At 41.2% G+C, this 20548-nt stretch overlaps 6 non-coding genes across 6 annotated transcripts; all 6 read right to left on the minus strand.

The window, feature by feature from the left end:
• Positions 1 to 652: 652 nt before the first annotated feature.
• Positions 653 to 717, minus strand: LOC132647663 (small nucleolar RNA SNORD109A). The gene has a single exon (XR_009586009.1). It is a non-coding gene; the product is annotated as a small nucleolar RNA SNORD109A (small nucleolar RNA).
• Positions 718 to 4232: 3515 nt separating this feature from the next.
• On the minus strand, positions 4233 to 4297 carry LOC132647664 (small nucleolar RNA SNORD109A). The gene has a single exon (XR_009586010.1). It is a non-coding gene; the product is annotated as a small nucleolar RNA SNORD109A (small nucleolar RNA).
• Positions 4298 to 7847: 3550 nt separating this feature from the next.
• On the minus strand, positions 7848 to 7912 carry LOC132647722 (small nucleolar RNA SNORD109A). The gene has a single exon (XR_009586066.1). It is a non-coding gene; the product is annotated as a small nucleolar RNA SNORD109A (small nucleolar RNA).
• Positions 7913 to 11447: 3535 nt separating this feature from the next.
• LOC132647594 (small nucleolar RNA SNORD109A) lies at positions 11448 to 11512 on the minus strand. Its single transcript, XR_009585941.1, has one exon. It is a non-coding gene; the product is annotated as a small nucleolar RNA SNORD109A (small nucleolar RNA).
• Positions 11513 to 15043: 3531 nt separating this feature from the next.
• LOC132647666 (small nucleolar RNA SNORD109A) lies at positions 15044 to 15108 on the minus strand. Its single transcript, XR_009586012.1, has one exon. It is a non-coding gene; the product is annotated as a small nucleolar RNA SNORD109A (small nucleolar RNA).
• Positions 15109 to 18643: 3535 nt separating this feature from the next.
• Positions 18644 to 18708, minus strand: LOC132647342 (small nucleolar RNA SNORD109A). Its single transcript, XR_009585710.1, has one exon. It is a non-coding gene; the product is annotated as a small nucleolar RNA SNORD109A (small nucleolar RNA).
• Between the last annotated feature and the right edge of the window lie 1840 nt (positions 18709 to 20548).

Here is a 20548-nt window from a genome sequence, read left to right on the forward strand (position 1 = left end):
ACACAACATGCTCTGGAAGATTTTGGCAGCTAAGACAGAATTGAAGAACACCAATAAAACTAGGGAATGTCTCAAACAGGTGCCCTGGCTTATCACCTAGCCATTATTATCTAGAATTTACCCAGCCTCCAACAGGAAAGACCATTTCAACTTTCCCTCTATCTAAATTGAATGATCCTGGAATTATTTGTTATACGTCAGCCTTTACACAACTTTGGGTAAAGGGCGAGGGCAGTCATTGTCCTCCAATATTCTTGGGACTACTGGCATGAGCCATAAAATCCGCTCCTGACACTTTACCACATATATGCAAGGGTACATCGACCGAGACTAGGAATGAGCACCACGTTCGAATTCATCAGTTCTTAGATATTTTTTGAGTATATCATTTGCACCTACAGTCATCTCTACCTGATATATGTGCCTACTCCTATAGTAAAGGCTGTCTCCCTATCACTTGGAATCATTTCAATCTCTTTGAAAATAGAAAGCAATGAAGAAAGTATCAAACCAAGTATGGGTACTGTTATGAGGCCTTTTTCGAAAAATCTCAGAATCTGATGCCAAACTGCACAGTTCTCATCCTCTTTGAAGAGGAAGAGTGCCAGGCAGGCTCTGAAATCCTCATGGGTCTCACGAGGTCCTCATATCTGGACCTCAGATTACATCTGCTCAAGTCAGTCAACGTCCTCAGATACCTGTTGTCATCATAGATCCAGAAAGGCCTTCGCTCAACACATGAGTTTTCACCTACCAAGTGAAACCCCAGAGAGCTAGACTCCTGGGCCTTGACAAGGAAGTTCAAAACTGTGCAGGAGGCATGTAGCTCATTCTGTCAAAGGTGGTGGGGAAACACAGTGACAGGATTGAAGAGCCTTTCCCCTCTGACACCATATGAGAAAAATAGAGGTCAAAACATTGCATTTGGTCGGTGTCACTGGCCCCAAGTCGGGTAGCTGTGAATGTTCCCTGAAATTATGTACTTAATCTTTACAACAGAGATTTTGGTAAGAATAGAGAAAACATTCAAGTAAGCAAAATGACTTTGTTCCTATCTAGATAAGATTTTGTCAACATCCTAATTTGCGGTTTTGATTCTATGCTCTTCCTCTTAACCCTACTTTAGGATTCCTCCTCCTGTTCCTTTCTTCCATGTATGTTCCTCTCCATCTTACAGTGCCCAGTATTGAGCCTTCCAGTTGTCCTGCAATTGTCAATGCTCTGGAGGATTTTGTGATGTATGTCACATGACCACCAGCTCGTTCCATATTTCCTTGGACAACAAATTGGAACACACAAGCCAAGCTACATTTTGGTCCATATACATTTCCAGGTATCCCACAGGACATTGACAGGGACAGGAGTTGGGTTCTGTGTTCCTGGTTCCTGAACCTTCTCTTCTTATCACCTCTCATGTCATGTTTCTTCAAATGAACTCAAATCCACCCAGTTTCCAAGATGAAGGAAGGCATTGCATTTAATACCAAAAATATTCTTCGTTTTGTTTTGTTTTGTTTTGATTTTTCCGACAATGGAAAACTAGATTTCTGGCTCAACATAATCCATAATCATTTATAAAAAGAATAATTATGGTTCATTGTCAGCTCTGTTTGGGGCTGCGAAAACTTTATGGCAATTCACCTGAATTTTAGAGGGCAAGATTGCAAGTTTCCATGCTACTTACAAGGACGTGAAAACGCATGGGTTGCTCTCTTAGTATCCACGCCAGAGGATCAAGGATAGATGAAATTTGTGAGGATTATTGTTCTGTGCTCTAGGGGTCTAGACTCCTAACACCCTATCATCTTCCTTTGGGTTCCACACCTGTCAGGGCAGAAAGAAGAGTTTAATTCTTTGAGCTTGAATGTCCATAAGGGAAGGAGCTGGGAGAAGGCTTTTCTTAGTACTTCTGGATATATTATTTAGAATTGGAAGCTTCAAGGGTAGCTACAAAAGAAAGTCACATAGTCCAATAACTTCACCCAACTAATGGTTTTCCAAATGCACATCAACATACTAATGGTATTAGGTAGTATCCTTGTCACTTGCTTGGGTTGGGACTACCTAGCTAAGTCCCCTACAATGCCAGGGCCATAACAAGTGTTCCACCAGCAAGAGGCAAGATGAAGCCTAGGTTGTTTAGCCATAAGAGGGACGTCAAATGATTCTCATCTCTAGAGGTACACAGTAGGTAAATATTTAGTCAGCCGAGACTGCAGCCTGCCTACAAACAAAAGACACCATGGGAAGCAGCGTCACTGCTTACCTGTCCTGCCAGAAGGGAAGCACCTCTCCAAGTTTTAGCCTGCAACATAATAAGTATGAAGGTTATCAGAAAAGGAAATGCGTCTAGGCAACCTTGACTTTCTAAAGTGTCCCGACCTTCAAGTCTGCCAGCCGTTCAGTATTTCCCAGAACCAACTATTGAATTCATTTCCTCCCTTCCAATCCCCTCAGATTTTAGCCACTGTGGCAAAAATTTTCTTCTTCTGATGGCTTCCTCAAAAGCTGTCTGTGAGAGCATCTTTGCCAGTGCCAGCAGACACAGTGTGGACGCCTCTCAGTGGGCAGCAAGGAAGTTCAACAAAGCAAAGAAGAGGCACTGCCTATAGCATTGCAGTATGGTCATTCTTAACTCCTCCTCGTTTCTCAAAGTAAAAACGAACAAGTAGCACAGAGGTGAAAGTCAATAAGCCCTATGGTATCTTTGAGATTTCAGGGTGTCATTGAAATTTATACTCTGTGCATGGAATTCTTTCCTTGTTTATCCAACAGAGTATTCCATAATTAACTTTAGATTTCTTCCATGCCATGCAACCTCATCTTGGAAGAGAGGGGAATCCAAAGGTGCCTTTTTGTCTACATGTATGTTACCATGTCTCGATTCTTGGAACTCAAGTCTTCCACTTGGAAGAGCGTTGGAATCATCTACCATGCTTCAGGTTAAATCTGATGAAAAGAAGATGTTTTGTACGCACTAACTGACTATCCTGTTGTCAAATACTCATGGGTTGCTTTTTAATAGAGTATGTTGTACTACACATCTGAGATTACATGATGTCCTTGATTGGATATTCAAGTTTCAACCATGGTTGTAGAAATTGTGTATCCAGCAAGAGTTACCAAGAGTCCTATCCTCCTGCTTCCTAAATGTCTGTTAGTAGTAAGATATATATATATATATATATATCTGTGTGTGTATGTGTGTGTAAGTTCTGAATTAATTATGTTCATCATGAGGATATTAAGAAGATTCAGTGTGTGGTTCGTTCTTGTTTCATTGGAGAGTTAGCGTGTCTGCTCCATTATCAGGACTGTGGGTCTACCAGCTAGCAACATGTTCTTTAGAAATATCTTTCCTTGTTTTTTAAAGGAATAGTTGTTTTCATACATCTTGGGTAACACGCAAATTTTGTTAGAAGAGATGATGTGCATCTGTGTGAGAGCTGCACTAAGAGGAAGAATGTACGCAGGTGGAAAACAGAAACAACAACAAGAAATAACAGAAAGCAAAGCCCAATTGTCATTTCCATGATGGATCACCTGAGATGGTTTCCATGCGAGAGAGAGAGATAGGTAAACACAACATGCTCTGGAAGATTTTGGCAGCTAAGACAGAATTGAAGAACACCAATAAAACTAGGGAATGTCTCAAACAGGTGCCCTGGCTTATCACCTAGCCATTATTATCTAGAATTTACCCAGCCTCCAACAGGAAAGACCATTTCAACTTTCCCTCTATCTAAATTGAATGATCCTGGAATTATTTGTTATACGTCAGCCTTTACACAACTTTGGGTAAAGGGCGAGGGCAGTCATTGTCCTCCAATATTCTTGGGACTACTGGCATGAGCCATAAAATCCGCTCCTGACACTTTACCACATATATGCAAGGGTACATCGACCGAGACTAGGAATGAGCACCACGTTCGAATTCATCAGTTCTTAGATATTTTTTGAGTATATCATTTGCACCTACAGTCATCTCTACCTGATATATGTGCCTACTCCTATAGTAAAGGCTGTCTCCCTATCACTTGGAATCATTTCAATCTCTTTGAAAATAGAAAGCAATGAAGAAAGTATCAAACCAAGTATGGGTACTGTTATGAGGCCTTTTTCGAAAAATCTCAGAATCTGATGCCAAACTGCACAGTTCTCATCCTCTTTGAAGAGGAAGAGTGCCAGGCAGGCTCTGAAATCCTCATGGGTCTCACGAGGTCCTCATATCTGGACCTCAGATTACATCTGCTCAAGTCAGTCAACGTCCTCAGATACCTGTTGTCATCATAGATCCAGAAAGGCCTTCGCTCAACACATGAGTTTTCACCTACCAAGTGAAACCCCAGAGAGCTAGACTCCTGGGCCTTGACAAGGAAGTTCAAAACTGTGCAGGAGGCATGTAGCTCATTCTGTCAAAGGTGGTGGGGAAACACAGTGACAGGATTGAAGAGCCTTTCCCCTCTGACACCATATGAGAAAAATAGAGGTCAAAACATTGCATTTGGTCGGTGTCACTGGCCCCAAGTCGGGTAGCTGTGAATGTTCCCTGAAATTATGTACTTAATCTTTACAACAGAGATTTTGGTAAGAATAGAGAAAACATTCAAGTAAGCAAAATGACTTTGTTCCTATCTAGATAAGATTTTGTCAACATCCTAATTTGCGGTTTTGATTCTATGCTCTTCCTCTTAACCCTACTTTAGGATTCCTCCTCCTGTTCCTTTCTTCCATGTATGTTCCTCTCCATCTTACAGTGCCCAGTATTGAGCCTTCCAGTTGTCCTGCAATTGTCAATGCTCTGGAGGATTTTGTGATGTATGTCACATGACCACCAGCTCGTTCCATATTTCCTTGGACAACAAATTGGAACACACAAGCCAAGCTACATTTTGGTCCATATACATTTCCAGGTATCCCACAGGACATTGACAGGGACAGGAGTTGGGTTCTGTGTTCCTGGTTCCTGAACCTTCTCTTCTTATCACCTCTCATGTCATGTTTCTTCAAATGAACTCAAATCCACCCAGTTTCCAAGATGAAGGAAGGCATTGCATTTAATACCAAAAATATTCTTCGTTTTGTTTTGTTTTGATTTGATTTTTTTCCGACAATGGACAACTAGATTTCTGGCTCAACATAATCCATAATCATTTATAAAAAGAATAATTATGGTTCATTGTCAGCTCTGTTTGGGGCTGCGAAAACTTTATGGCAATTCACCTGAATTTTAGAGGGCAAGATTGCAAGTTTCCATGCTACTTACAAGGACGTGAAAACGCATGGGTTGCTCTCTTAGTATCCACGCCAGAGGATCAAGGATAGATGAAATTTGTGAGGGTTATTGTTTTGTGCTCTAGGGGTCTAGACTCCTAACACCCTATCATCTTCCTTTGGGTTCCACACCTGTCAGGGCAGAAAGAAGAGTTTAATTCTTTGAGCTTGAATGTCCATAAGGGAAGGAGCTGGGAGAAGGCTTTTCTTAGTACTTCTGGATATATTATTTAGAATTGGAAGCTTCAAGGGTAGCTACAAAAGAAAGTCACATAGTCCAATAACTTCACCCAACTAATGGTTTTCCAAATGCACATCAACATACTAATGGTATTAGGTAGTATCCTTGTCACTTGCTTGGGTTGGGACTACCTAGCTAAGTCCCCTACAATGCCAGGGCCATAACAAGTGTTCCACCAGCAAGAGGCAAGATGAAGCCTAGGTTGTTTAGCCATAAGAGGGACGTCAAATGATTCTCATCTCTAGAGGTACACAGTAGGTAAATATTTAGTCAGCCGAGACTGCAGCCTGCCTACAAACAAAAGACACCATGGGAAGCAGCGTCACTGCTTACCTGTCCTGCCAGAAGGGAAGCACCTCTCCAAGTTTTAGCCTGCAACATAATAAGTATGAAGGTTATCAGAAAAGGAAATGCGTCTAGGCAACCTTGACTTTCTAAAGTGTCCCGACCTTCAAGTCTACCAGCCGTTCAGTATTTCCCAGAACCAACTATTGAATTCATTTCCTCCCTTCCAATCCCCTCAGATTTTAGCCACTGTGGCAAAAATTTTCTTCTTCTGATGGCTTCCTCAAAAGCTGTCTGTGAGAGCATCTTTGCCAGTGCCAGCAGACACAGTGTGGACGCCTCTCAGTGGGCAGCAAGGAAGTTCAACAAAGCAAAGAAGAGGCACTGCCTATAGCATTGCAGTATGGTCATTCTTAACTCCTCCTCGTTTCTCAAAGTAAAAACGAACAAGTAACAAAGAGGTGAAAGTCAGTAAGCCCTATGGTATCTTTGAGATTTCAGGGTGTCATTGAAATTTATCCTCTGTGCATGGAATTCTTTCCTTGTTTATCCAACAGAGTATTCCATAATTGACTTTAGATTTCTTCCATGCCATGCAACCTCATCTTGGAAGAGAGGGGAATCCAAAGGTGCCTTTTTGTCTACATGTATGTTACCATGTCTCGATTCATGGAACTCAAGTCTTCCACTTGGAAGAGCATTGGAATCATCTACCATGCTTCAGGTTAAATCTCATGAAAAGAAGATGTTTTGTACGCACTAACTGACTAGCCTGTTGTCAAATACTCATGGGTTGCTTTTTAATAGAGTATGTTGTACTACACATCTTAGATTACATGATGTCCTTGATTGGATATTCAAGTTTCAACCATGGTTGTAGAAATTGTGTATCCAGCAAGAGTTACCAAGTGTCCTATCCTCCTGCTTCCTAAATGTCTGTTAGTAGTAATATATATATATATATATATATATATATATGTGTGTGTGTGTGTGTGTGTGTGTGTGTGTGTGTATGTGTGTGTCAGTTCTGAATTAATTATGTTCATCATGAGGATATTAAGAAGATTCAGTGTGTGGTTCGTTCTTGTTTCATTGGAGAGTTAGCGTGTCTGCTCCATTATCAGGACTGTGGGTCTACCAGCTAGCAACATGTTCTTTAGAAATATCTTTCCTCTTTTTTTAAAGGAATAGTTGTTTTCATAGATCTTGGGTAACACGCAAATTTTGTTAGAAGAGATGATGTGCATCTGTGTGAGAGCTGCAATAAGAGGAAGAATGTACGCAGGTGGAAAACAGAAACAACAACAAGAAATAACAGAAAGCAAAGCCCAATTGTCATTTCCATGATGGATCAACTGAGATGGTTTCCATGCGAGAGAGAAAGAGATAGGTAAACACAACATGCTCTGGAAGATTTTGGCAGCTAAGACATAATTGAAGAACACCAATAAAACTAGGGAATGTCTCAAACAGGTGCCCTGGCTTATCACCTAGCCATTATTATCTAGAATTTACCCAGCCTCCAACAGGAAAGACCATTTCAATTTTCCCTCTATCTAAATTGAATGATCCTGGAATTATTTGTTATACGTCAGCCTTTACACAACTTTGGGTAAAGGGCGAGGGCAGTCATTGTCCTCCAATATTCTTGGGACTACTGGCATGAGCCATAAAAGCCGCTCCTGACACTTTACCACATATGTGCAAGGGTACATCGACCGAGACTAGGAATGAGCACCACGTTCGAATTCATCAGTTCTTAGATATTTTTTGAGTATATCATTTGCACCTACAGTCATCTCTACCTGATATATGTGCCTACTCCTATAGTAAAGGCTGTCTCCCTATCAATTGGAATCATTTCTATCTCTTTGAAAATAGAAAGCAATGAAGAAAGTATCAAACCAAGTATGGGTACTGTTATGAGGCCTTTTTCGAAAAATCTCAGAATCTGATGCCAAACTGCACAGTTCTCATCCTCTCTGAAGAGGGAATAGTGCCAGGCAGGCTCTGAAATCCTCATGGGTCTCACGAGGCCCTCATATCTGGACCTCAGATCACATCTGCTCAAGTCAGTCAACGTCCTCAGATACCTGTTGTCATCATAGATCCAGAAAGGCCTTCGCTCAACACATGAGTTTTCACCTACCAAGTGAAACCCCAGAGAGCTAGACTCCTGGGCCTTGACAAGGAAGTTCAAAACTGTGCAGGAGGCATGTAGCTCATTCTGTCAAAGGTGGTGGGGAAACACAGTGACAGGATTGAAGAGCCTTTCCCCTCTGACACCATATGAGAAAAATAGAGGTCAAAACATTGCATTTGGTCGGTGTCACTGGCCCCAAGTCGGGTAGCTGTGAATGTTCCCTGAAATTATGTACTTAATCTTTACAACAGAGATTTTGGTAAGAATAGAGAAAACATTCAAGTAAGCAAAATGACTTTGTTCCTATCTAGATAAGATTTTGTCAACATCCTAATTTGCGGTTTTGATTCTATGCTCTTCCTCTTAACCCTACTTTAGGATTCCTCCTCCTGTTCCTTTCTTCCATGTATGTTCCTCTCCATCTTACAGTGCCCAGTATTGAGCCTTCCAGTTGTCCTGCAATTGTCAATGCTCTGGAGGATTTTGTGATGTATGTCACATGACCACAAGCTCGTTCCATATTTCCTTGGACAACAAATTGGAACACACAAGCCAAGCTACATTTTGGTCCATATACATTTCCAGGTATCCCACAGGACATTGACAGGGACAGGAGTTGGGTTCTGTGTTCCTGATTCCTGAACCTTCTCTTCTTATCACCTCTCATGTCATGTTTCTTCAAATGAACTCAAATCCACCCAGTTTCCAAGATGAAGGAAGGCATTGCATTTAATACCAAAAATATTATTCGTTTTGTTTTGTTTTGTTTTGATTTTTCCGACAATGGACAACTAGATTTCTGGCTCAACATAATCCATAATCATTTATAAAAAGAATAATTATGGTTCATTGTCAGCTCTGTTTGGGGCTGCGAAAACTTTATGGCAATTCACCTGAATTTTAGAGGGCAAGATTGCAAGTTTCCATGCTACTTACAAGGAAGTGAAAACGCATGGGTTGCTCTCTTAGTATCCACGCCAGAGGATCAAGGATAGATGAAATTTGTGAGGATTATTGTTCTGTGCTCTAGGGGTCTAGACTCCTAACACCCTATCATCTTCCTTTGGGTTCCACACCTGTCAGGGCAGAAAGAAGAGTTTAATTCTTTGAGCTTGAATGTCCATAAGGGAAGGAGCTGGGAGAAGGCTTTTCTTAGTACTTCTGGATATATTATTTAGAATTGGAAGCTTCAAGGGTAGCTACAAAAGAAAGTCACATAGTCCAATAACTTCACCCAACTAATGGTTTTCCAAATGCACATCAACATACTAATGGTATTAGGTAGTATCCTTGTCACTTGCTTGGGTTGGGACTACCTAGCTAAGTCCCCTACAATGCCAGGGCCATAACAAGTGTTCCACCAGCAAGAGGCTAGATGAAGCCTAGGTTGTTTAGCCATAAGAGGGACGTCAAATGATTCTCATCTCTAGAGGTACACAGTAGGTAAATATTTAGTCAGCCGAGACTGCAGCCTGCCTACAAACAAAAGACACCATGGGAAGCAGCGTCACTGCTTACCTGTCCTGCCAGAAGGGAAGCACCTCTCCAAGTTTTAGCCTGCAACATAATAAGTATGAAGGTTATCAGAAAAGGAAATGCGTCTAGGCAACCTTGACTTTCTAAAGTGTCCCGACCTTCAAGTCTGCCAGCCGTTCAGTATTTCCCAGAACCAACTATTGAATTCATTTCCTCCCTTCCAATCCCCTCAGATTTTAGCCACTGGGGCAAAAATTTCTCTTCTTCTGATGGCTTCCTCAAAAGCTGTCTGTGAGAGCATCTTTGCCAGTGCCAGCAGACACAGTGTGGACGCCTCTCAGTGGGCAGCAAGGAAGTTCAACAAAGCAAAGAAGAGGCACTGCCTATAGCATTGCAGTATGGTCATTCTTAACTCCTCCTCGTTTCTCAAAGTAAAAACGAACAAGTAACAAAGAGGTGAAAGTCAGTAAGCCCTATGGTATCTTTGAGATTTCAGGGTGTCATTGAAATTTATCTTCTGTGCATGGAATTCTTTCCTTGTTTATCCAACAGAGTATTCCATAATTGACTTTAGATTTCTTCCATGCCATGCAACCTGATCTTGGAAGAAAGGGGAATCCAAAGGTGCCTTTTTGTCTACATGTATGTTACCATGTCTCGATTCATGGAACTCAAGTCTTCCACTTGGAAGAGCGTTGGAATCATCTACCATGCTTTAGGTTAAATCTGATGAAAAGAAGATGTTTTATACGCACTAACTGACTAGCCTGTGGGCAAATACTCATGGGTTGCTTTTTAATAGAGTATGTTGTACTACATATCTGAGATTACAAGATGTCCTTGATTGGATATTCAAGTTTCAACCATGGTTGTAGAAATTGTGTATCCAGCAAGAGTTACCAAGAGTCCTATCCTCCTGCTTCCTAAAAGTCTGTTAGTAGTAAGATATATATATATATATATATATATATATATATATATATATATATCTGTGTGTGTGTGTGTCAGTTCTGAATTAATTATGTTCATCATGAGGATATTAAGAAGATTCAGTGTGTGGTTCGTTCTTGTTTCATTGGAGAGTTAGCGTGTCTGCTCCATTTTCAGGACTGTGGGTCTACCAGCTAGCAACATGTTCTTTAGAAATAACTTTCCTTGTTTTTTAAAGGAATAGTTGTTTTCATAGATCTTGGGTAACACGCAAATTTTGTTAGAAGAGATGATGTGCATCTGTGTGAGAGCTGCAATAAGAGGAAGAATGTACGCAGGTGGAAAACAGAAACAACAACAAGAAATAACAGAAAGCAAAGCCCAATTGTCATTTCCATGATGGATCAACTGAGATGGTTTCCATGCGAGAGAGAGAGATAGGTAAACACAACATGCTCTGGAAGATTTTGGCAGCTAAGACATAATTGAAGAACACCAATAAGACTAGGGAATGTCTCAAACAGGTGCCCTGGCTTATCACCTAGCCATTATTATCTAGAATTTACCCAGCCTCCAACAGGAAAGACCTTTTCAATTTTCCCTCTATCTAAATTGAATGATCCTGGATTTATTTGTTATACGTCAGCCTTTACACAACTTTGGGTAAAGGGCGAGGGCAGTCATTGTCCTCCAATATTCTTGGGACTACTGGCATGAGCCATAAAATCCGCTCCTGACACTTTACCACATATGTGCAAGGGTACATCGACCGAGACTAGGAATGAGCACCACGTTCGAATTCATCAGTTCTTAGATATTTTTTGAGTATATCATTTGCACCTACAGTCATCTCTACCTGATATATGTGCCTACTCCTATAGTAAAGGCTGTCTCCCTATCACTTGGAATCATTTCAATCTCTTTGAAAATAGAAAGCAATGAAGAATGCATCAAACCAAGTATGGGTACTTTTATGAGGCCTTTTTCGAAAAATCTCAGAATCTGATGCCAAACTGCACAGTTCTCATCCTCTCTGAAGAGGGAAGAGTGCCAGGCAGGCTCTGAAATCCTCATGGGTCTCACAAGGTCCTCATATCTGGACCTCAGATTACATCTGCTCAAGTCAGTCAACGTCCTCAGATACCTATTGTCATCATAGATCCAGAAAGACCTTCGCTCAACACATGAGTTTTCACCTACCAAGTGAAACCCCAGAGAGCTAGACTCCTGGGCCTTGACAAGGAAGTTCACAACTGTGCAGGAGGCATGTAGCTCATTCTGTCAAAGGTGGTGGGGAAACACAGTGACAGGATTGAAGAGCCTTTCCCCTCTGACACCATATGAGAAAAATAGAGGTCAAAACATTGCATTTGGTGGGTGTCACTGGCCCCAAATCGGGTAGCTGTGAATGTTCCCTGAAATTATGTACTTAATCTTTACAACAGAGATTTTGGTAAGAATAGAGAAAACATTCAAGTAAGCAAAATGACTTTATTCCTATCTAGATAAGATTTTTTCAACATCCTAATTTGCGGTTTTGATTCTATGCTCTTCCTCTTAACCCTACTTTAGGATTCCTCCTCCTGTTCCTTTCTTCCATGTATGTTCCTCTCCATCTTACAGTGCCCAGTATTGAGCCTTCCAGTTGTCCTGCAATTGTCAATGCTCTGGAGGATTTTGTGATGTATGTCACATGACCACCAGCTCGTTCCATATTTCCTTGGACAACAAATTGGAACACACAAGCCAAGCTACATTTAGGTCCATATACATTTCCAGGTATCCCACAGGACATTGACAGGGACAGGAGTCGGGTTCTGTGTTCCTGATTCCTGAACCTTCTCTTCTTATCACCTCTCATGTCATGTTTCTTCAAATGAACTCAAATCCACCCAGTTTCCAAGATGAAGGAAGGCATTGCATTTAATACCAAAAATATTCTTCGTTTTGTTTTGTTTTGTTTTGATTTTTCCGACAATGGACAACTAGATTTCTGGCTCAACATAATCCATAATCATTTATAAAAAGAATAATTATGGTTCATTGTCAGCTCTGTTTGGGGCTGCGAAAACTTTATGGCAATTCACCTGAATTTTAGAGGGCAAGATTGCAAGTTTCCATGCTACTTACAAGGAAGTGAAAACGCATGGGTTGCTCTCTTAGGATCCACGCCAGAGGATCAAGGATAGATGAAATTTGTGAGGGTTATTGTTCTGTGCTCTAGGGGTCTAGACTCCTAACACCCTATCATCTTCCTTTGGGTTCCACACCTGTCAGGGCAGAAAGAAGAGTTTAATTCTTTGAGCTTGAATGTCCATAAGGGAAGGACCTGGGAGAAGGCTTTTCTTAGTACTTCTGGATATATTATTTAGAATTGGAAGCTTCAAGGGTAGCTACAAAAGAAAGTCACATAGTCCAATAACTTCACCCAACTAATGGTTTTCCAAATGCACATCAACATACTAATGGTATTAGGTAGTATCCTTGTCACTTGCTTGGGTTGGGACTACCTAGCTAAGTCCCCTACAATGCCAGGGCCATAACAAGTGTTCCACCAGCAAGAGGCAAGATGAAGCCTAGGTTGTTTAGCCATAAGAGGGACGTCAAATGATTCTCATCTCTAGAGGTACACAGTAGGTAAATATTTAGTCAGCCGAGACTGCAGCCTGCCTACAAACAAAAGACACCATGGGAAGCAGCGTCACTGCTTACCTGTCCTGCCAGAAGGGAAGCACCTCTCCAAGTTTTAGCCTGCAACATAATAAGTACGAAGGTTAGCAGAAAAGGAAATGCGTCTAGGCAACCTTGACTTTCTAAAGTGTCCCGACCTTCAAGTCTGCCAGCCGTTCAGTATTTCCCAGAACCAACTATTGAATTCATTTCCTCCCTTCCAATCCCCTCAGATTTTAGCCACTGGGGCAAAAATTTCTCTTCTTCTGATGGCTTCCTCAAAAGCTGTTTGTGAGAGCATCTTTGCCAGTGCCAGCAGACACAGTGTGGACGCCTCTCAGTGGGCAGCAAGGAAGTTCAACAAAGCAAAGTAGAGGCACTGCCTATAGCATTGCAGTATGGTCATTCTTAACTCCTCCTCGTTTCTCAAAGTCAAAACGAACAAGTTGCACAGAGGTGAAAGTCAGTAAGCCCTATGGTATCTTTGAGATTTCAGGGTGTCAATGAAATTTATGCTCTGTGCATGGAATTCTTTCCTTGTTTATCCAAGAGTATTCCATAATTGACTTTAGATTTCTTCCCTGCCATGCAACCTCATCTTGGAAGAGAGGGGAATCCAAAGGTGCCTTTTTGTCTACATGTATGTTACCATGTCTCGATTCATGGAACTCAAGTCTTCCACTTGGAAGTGCGTTGGAATCATCTACCATGCTTCAGGTTAAATCTGATGAAAAGAAGATGTTTTGTACGCACTAACTGACTAGCCTGTGGTCAAATACTCATGGGTTGCTTTTTAATAGAGTATGTTGTACTACACATCTGAGATTACATGATGTTCTTGATTGGATATTCAAGTTTCAACCATGGTTGTAGAAATTGTGTATCCAGCAAGAGTTACCAAGAGTCCTATCCTCCTGCTTCCTAAAAGTCTGTTAGTAGTAAGATATATATATATATATATATATATATATATATATATATATCTGTGTGTGTGTGTGTGTAAGTTCTGAATTAATTATTTTCATCATGAGGATATTAAGAAGATTCAGTGTGTGGTTCGTTCTTGTTTCATTGGAGAGTTAGCGTGTCTGCTCCATTATCAGGACTGTGGGTCTACCAGCTAGCAACATGTTCTTTAGAAATATCTTTCCTTGTTTTTTAAAGGAATAGTTGTTTTCATAGATCTTGGGTAACACGCAAATTTTGTTAGAAGAGATGATGTGCATCTGTGTGAGAGCTGCAATAAGAGGAAGAATGTACGCAGGTGGAAAACAGAAACAACAACAAGAAATAACAGAAAGCAAAGCCCAATTGTCATTTCCATGATGGATCAACTGAGATGGTTTCCATGCGAGAGAGAGAGATAGGTAAACACAACATACTCTGGAAGATTTTGGCAGCTAAGACATAATTGAAGAACACCAATAAAACTAGGGAATGTCTCAAACAGGTGCCCTGGCTTATCACCTAGCCATTATTATCTAGAATTTACCCAGCCTCCAACAGGAAAGACCTTTTCAATTTTCCCTCTATCTAAATTGAATGATCCTGGATTTATTTGTTATACGTCAGCCTTTACACAACTTTGGGTAAAGGGCGAGGGCAGTCATTGTCCTCCAATATTCTTGGGACTACTGGCATGAGCCATAAAATCCGCTCCTGACACTTTACCACATATGTGCAAGGGTACATCGACCGAGACTAGGAATGAGCACCACGTTCGAATTCATCAGTTCTTAGATATTGTTTGAGTATATCATTTGCACCTACAGTCATCTCTACCTGATATATGTGCCTACTCCTATAGTAAAGGCTGTCTCCCTATCACTTGGAATCATTTCAATCTCTTTGAAAATAGAAAGCAATGAAGAATGCATCAAACCAAGTATGGGTACTTTTATGAGGCCTTTTTCGAAAAATCTCATAATCTGATGCCAAACTGCACAGTTCTCATCCTCTCTGAAGAGGGAAGAGTGCCAGGCAGGCTCTGAAATCCTCATGGGTCTCACAAGGTCCTCATATCTGGACCTCAGATTACATCTGCTCAAGTCAGTCAACGTCCTCAGATACCTGTTGTCATCATAGATCCAGAAAGACCTTCGCTCAACACATGAGTTTTCACCTACCAAGTGAAACCCCAGAGAGCTAGACTCCTGGGCCTTGAGAAGGAAGTTCACAACTGTGCAGGAGGCATGTAGCTCATTCTGTCAAAGGCGGTGGGGAAACACAGTGACAGGATTGAAGAGCCTTTCCCCTCTGACACCATATGAGAAAAATAGAGGTCAAAACATTGCATTTGGTGGGTGTCACTGGCCCCAAATCGGGTAGCTGTGAATGTTCCCTGAAATTATGTACTTAATCTTTACAACAGAGATTTTGGTAAGAATAGAGAAAACATTCAAGTAAGCAAAATGACTTTGTTCCTATCTAGATAAGATTTTTTCAACATCCTAATTTGCGGTTTTGATTCTATGCTCTTCCTCTTAACCCTACTTTAGGATTCCTCCTCCTGTTCCTTTCTTCCATGTATGTTCCTCTCCATCTTACAGTGCCCAGTATTGAGCCTTCCAGTTGTCCTGCAATTGTCAATGCTCTGGAGGATTTTGTGATGTATGTCACATGACCACCACCTCGTTCCATATTTCCTTGGACAACAAATTGGAACACACAAGCCAAGCTACATTTTGGTCCATATACATTTCCAGGTATCCCACAGGACATTGACAGGGACAGGAGCTGGGTTCTGTGTTCCTGATTCCTGAACCTGCTCTTCTTATCACCTCTCATGTCATGTTTCTTCAAATGAACTCAAATCCACCCAGTTTCCAAGATGAAAGAAGGCATTGCATTTAATACCAAAAATATTCTTCGTTTTGTTTTGTTTTGTTTTGATTTTTCCAACAATGGACAACTAGATTTCTGGCTCAACATAATCCATAATCATTTATAAAAAGAATAATTATGGTTCATTGTCAGCTCTGTTTGGGGCTGCGAAAACTTTATGGCCATTCACCTGAATTTTAGAGGGCAAGATTGCAAGTTTCCATGCTACTTACAAGGACGTGAAAACGCATGGGTGGCTCTCTTAGTATCCACGCCAGAGGATCAAGGATAGATGAAATTTGTGAGGGTTATTGTTCTGTGCTCTAGGGGTCTAGACTCCTAACACCCTATCATATTCCTTAGGGTTCCACACCTGTCAGGGCAGAAAGAAGAGTTTAATTCTTTGAGCTTGAATGTCCATAAGGGAAGGACCTGGGAGAAGGCTTTTCTTAGTACTTCTGGATATATTATTTAGAATTGGAAGCTTCAAGGGTAGCTACAAAAGAAAGTCACATAGTCCAATAACTTCACCCAACTAATGGTTTTCCAAATGCACATCAACATACTAATGGTATTAGGTAGTATCCTTGTCACTTGCTTGGGTTGGGACTACCTAGCTAAGTCCCCTACAATGCCAGGGCCATAACAAGTGTTCCACCAGCAAGAGGCAAGATGAAGCCTAGGTTGTTTAGCCATAAGAGGGACGTCAAATGATTCTCATCTCTAGAGGTACACAGTAGGTAAATATTTAGTCAGCGGAGACTGCAGCCTGCCTACAAACAAAAGACACCATGGGAAGCAGCGTCACTGCTTACCTGTCCTGCCAGAAGGGAAGCACCTCTCCAAGTTTTAGCCTGCAACATAATAAGTATGAAGGTTATCAGAAAAGGAAATGCGTCTAGGCAACCTTGACTTTCTAAAGTGTCCCGACCTTCAAGTCTGCCAGCCGTTCAGTATTTCCCAGAACCAACTATTGAATTCATTTCCTCCCTTCCAATCCCCTCAGATTTTAGCCACTGGGGCAAAAATTTCTCTTCTTCTGATGGCTTCCTCAAAAGCTGTCTGTGAGAGCATCTTTGCCAGTGCCAGCAGACACAGTGTGGACGCCTCTCAGTGGGCAGCAAGGAAGTTCAACAAAGCAAAGAAGAGGCACTGCCTATAGCATTGCAGTATGGTCATTCTTGACTCCTCCTAGTTTCTCAAAGTCAAAACGAACAAGTTGCACAGAGGTTAAAATCAGTAAGCCCTATGGTATCTTTGAGATTTCAGGGTGTCATTGAAATTTATGCTCTGTGCATGGAATTCTTTCCTTGTTTATCCAACAGAGTATTCCATAATTGACTTTAGATTTCTTCCATGCCATGCAACCTCATCTTGGAAGAGAGGGGAATCCAAAGGTGCCTTTTTGTCTACATGTATGTTACCATGTCTCGATTCATGGAACTGAAGTCTTCCACTTGGAAGAGCGTTGGAATCATCTACCATGCTTCAGGTTAAATCTGATGAAAAGAAGATGTTTTGTACGCACTAACTGAATAGCCCGTGGTCAAATACACATGGGTTGCTTTTTTTCAAGTATGTTGTACTACACATCTGAGATTACATGATGTCCTTGATTGGATATTCAAACTTCAAACATGGATTTAGATATTGTGTATCCAGCAAGTGTTACCAAGAGTCCTATGCTCCAGCTTCGTAAAAGTCTGTTAGTAGTAAGATATATATATATATATATATATATATATATATATATATATATATATACATGTATGTGTGTGTCAGTTCTGAATTAATTGTGTTCATCATGAGGATGTTAAGAAGATTCAGTGTGTGGTTCTTTCTTGTTTCATTGGAGAGTTAGCGCCTCTGATCCATTATCAGGATTGTAGATCTACCAGCTAGCAACATGTTCTTTAGAAATATCTTTCCTTGTTTCATGAAGGAATAGTTGTTTTCATAGATCTTGGGTAACACGCAAATTTTGTTAGAATAGATGATTTGCATCTGTGTGAGAGCGGCAATCAGAGGATGAATGTACCCAGGAGGAAAACAGAAACAACAACAACAAATAACAGAAAGCAAAGCCCAATCGTCATTTCTCATGGTGGATCAACTGAGATGGTTTCCATGCGAGAGAGAGATAGGTAAACACAGCATGCTCTGGAAGATTTTGGCAGCTAAGACATAAATGATGAACACCAATAAAACTAGGGAATGTCTCCAACAGGTGCCCTGGCTTCTCACCTAGCCATTATTATCTAGAATTTACCCAGCCTCCAACAGGAAAGACCATTTCAATTTTCCCTCTATATACATTGAATGATCCTTTAATTATTAGTTATACGTCAGCCTTTACACAACTTTGGGTAAAGTGCGAGGGCAGTCCTTGTCCTCCAATATTCTTGGGACTACTGGCATGAGCCCTAACCTCCCCTCCTGACACTTTACCACATATGTGCAAGGGTACATCGCCGGAGACTCGGAATGAGCAGCACGTTCGAATTCATCAGTTCTTACATATTTTTTGAGTACGTCATTTGCACCTACAGTCATCTCTACCTGATATATGTCCCTACTCCTATAGTGAAGGTTGTCTCCCAATCACTTGGAATCATTTCTATCTCTTTGAAAATAGAAAGCAATGAAGATTGTATCAAACCAAGTATGGGTATTGTTATGAGGCCTTTTTCGAAAAATCTCAGAATCTGATGCCATACTGCATAGTTCTCATCGTCTCTGAAGAGGGAAGAGTGCATGGCAGGCTCTGAACTCCTCATGGGTCTCACGAGGACCTCATATCTGGACCTCAGATTGCATCTGTTCAAGTCAGGCAACTTCCTCAGAGACCTGTTGTCATCATAGATCCAGAAAGGCCTTCGCTCAACACATGAGTTTTCACCTACCAAGTGAAACCCAGAGAGCTAGACTCCTGGGCCTTGACAAGGAAGTTCAAAACTGTGCAGGAGGCATGTAGCTCATTCTGTCAAAGGTTCTGGGGAAACACAGAGGACAGGATTAAAGAGCCTTTCCCCTTTGACACCATAGGAGAAAAATAGAGGTCAACACATTGCCTTTGGTGGGTGTCACTGGCCCCAAATCGGGTACCTGTGAATGTTCCCTGAACTTATGTATTTAATCTTTACAACAAAGATTTGGTAAGAATAGAGAAAACATTCAAGAAAGCAAAATGACTTTTTTTCCTATCTAGATAAGATTTTTTCAACATCCTAATTTGCGGTTTTGATTCTATGCTCTTCATGTTAACCCGCCTTTACACTTCCTCCTCCTGTTCCCTGTCTTCCATGTATGTTCCTCTCCATCTTACAGTGCCCAGTATTGAGCCTTCCAGTTGTCCTGGAATTGTCAATGCTCTGGAGGATTTTGTGATGTATGTCGCATGACCACTAGCTCCTTCCATATTTCCTTGGACAACAAAAAGCAACACACAGGCCAAGCTACATTTTGGTCCATATACATCACCAGGTATCCCACAGGACGTTGACAGGGACAGGAGTTGGGTTCTGTGTGCCTGAAACCTGAACCTTCTCTTCGTATCACCTCTCATGTCATGTTTCTTCCAATGAACTCAACACCACCCAGTTTCCAAGATGAAGGAAGGCATTGCATTTAATACCAAAAATATTCTTAGTTTTGTTTTGTTTTGTTCTGACAATGGACAACTAGATTTCTGGCTCAACATAATCCATAATCATTTATAAAAAGAATAAATATGGTTCATTTTCAGCTCAGTTTGAGTTTTCGAAAACTTTATGGCAATACACCTGAATTTTAGAGGGCAAGATTGCATGTTTCCATGCTACTTACAAGGAAGTGAAAACGCATGGGTGGCTCTCTTAGTATCCTCGCCAGAGGATCAAGGATAGATGAAATTTGTGAGGGTTATTGTTCTGTGCTCTAGGGGTCTAGACTCCTAACACCCTATCATCTTCCTTTGGGTTCCACACCTGTCAGGGCAGAAATAAGAGTTTAATTCTTTGAGCTTGAATGTCGATAAGGGAAGGAGCTGGGAGATGGATTTTCTTAGTACTTCTGGATATATTATTTAGAATTGGAAGCTTCAATGGTAGCTTCAAAAGAAAGTCAAATATGCCAATAACTTCACCCAACTGTTGGTTTTCCAAATGTACCTCAAAATACTAATGGTATTAGGTAGTATCCTTGTTACTTGCTTGGGTTGGGACTACCTAGCTAAGTCCCCTACAATGCCAGGGGCATAGCAAGTGTTCCACCATCAAGAGGCAAGATGAAGCCTAGGTTGTTTAGCCATGAGAGGGACGTTAAATAATTCTCATCTCTTGTGGTACACAGTAGGTAAATATTTCGTCAGGCAAGAATGCAGCCTGCCGACAAACAAAAGACACAATGGGAAGCAGCGTCACTTACCTGTCCTGCCAGAAGGGAAGCACCTCTCAAAGTTTTAGCCTGCAACATAATAAGTATGAAGGTTATCAGAAAAGGAAATGCGTCTAGGCAACCTTGACTTTCTAAAGTGTCCCGACCTTCAAGTCAGCCAGCAGTTCAGTCTTTCCCAGAACCAACTATTGAATTCATTTCCTCCCTTCCAATCCCCTCAGATTTTAGCCACTGTGGCAAGGATTTCTCTTCTTCTGATGACTTCCTCAGAAGCTGTCTGTGAGAGCATCTTTGCCAGTGCCAGCAGGCACATTATGTACGCCTCTCAGTGG

The sequence above is a fragment of the Meriones unguiculatus genome, chromosome 14, assembly GCF_030254825.1.
Source record: "Meriones unguiculatus strain TT.TT164.6M chromosome 14, Bangor_MerUng_6.1, whole genome shotgun sequence".
In the NCBI taxonomy this organism is placed as follows: Eukaryota; Metazoa; Chordata; class Mammalia; order Rodentia; family Muridae; genus Meriones; species Meriones unguiculatus.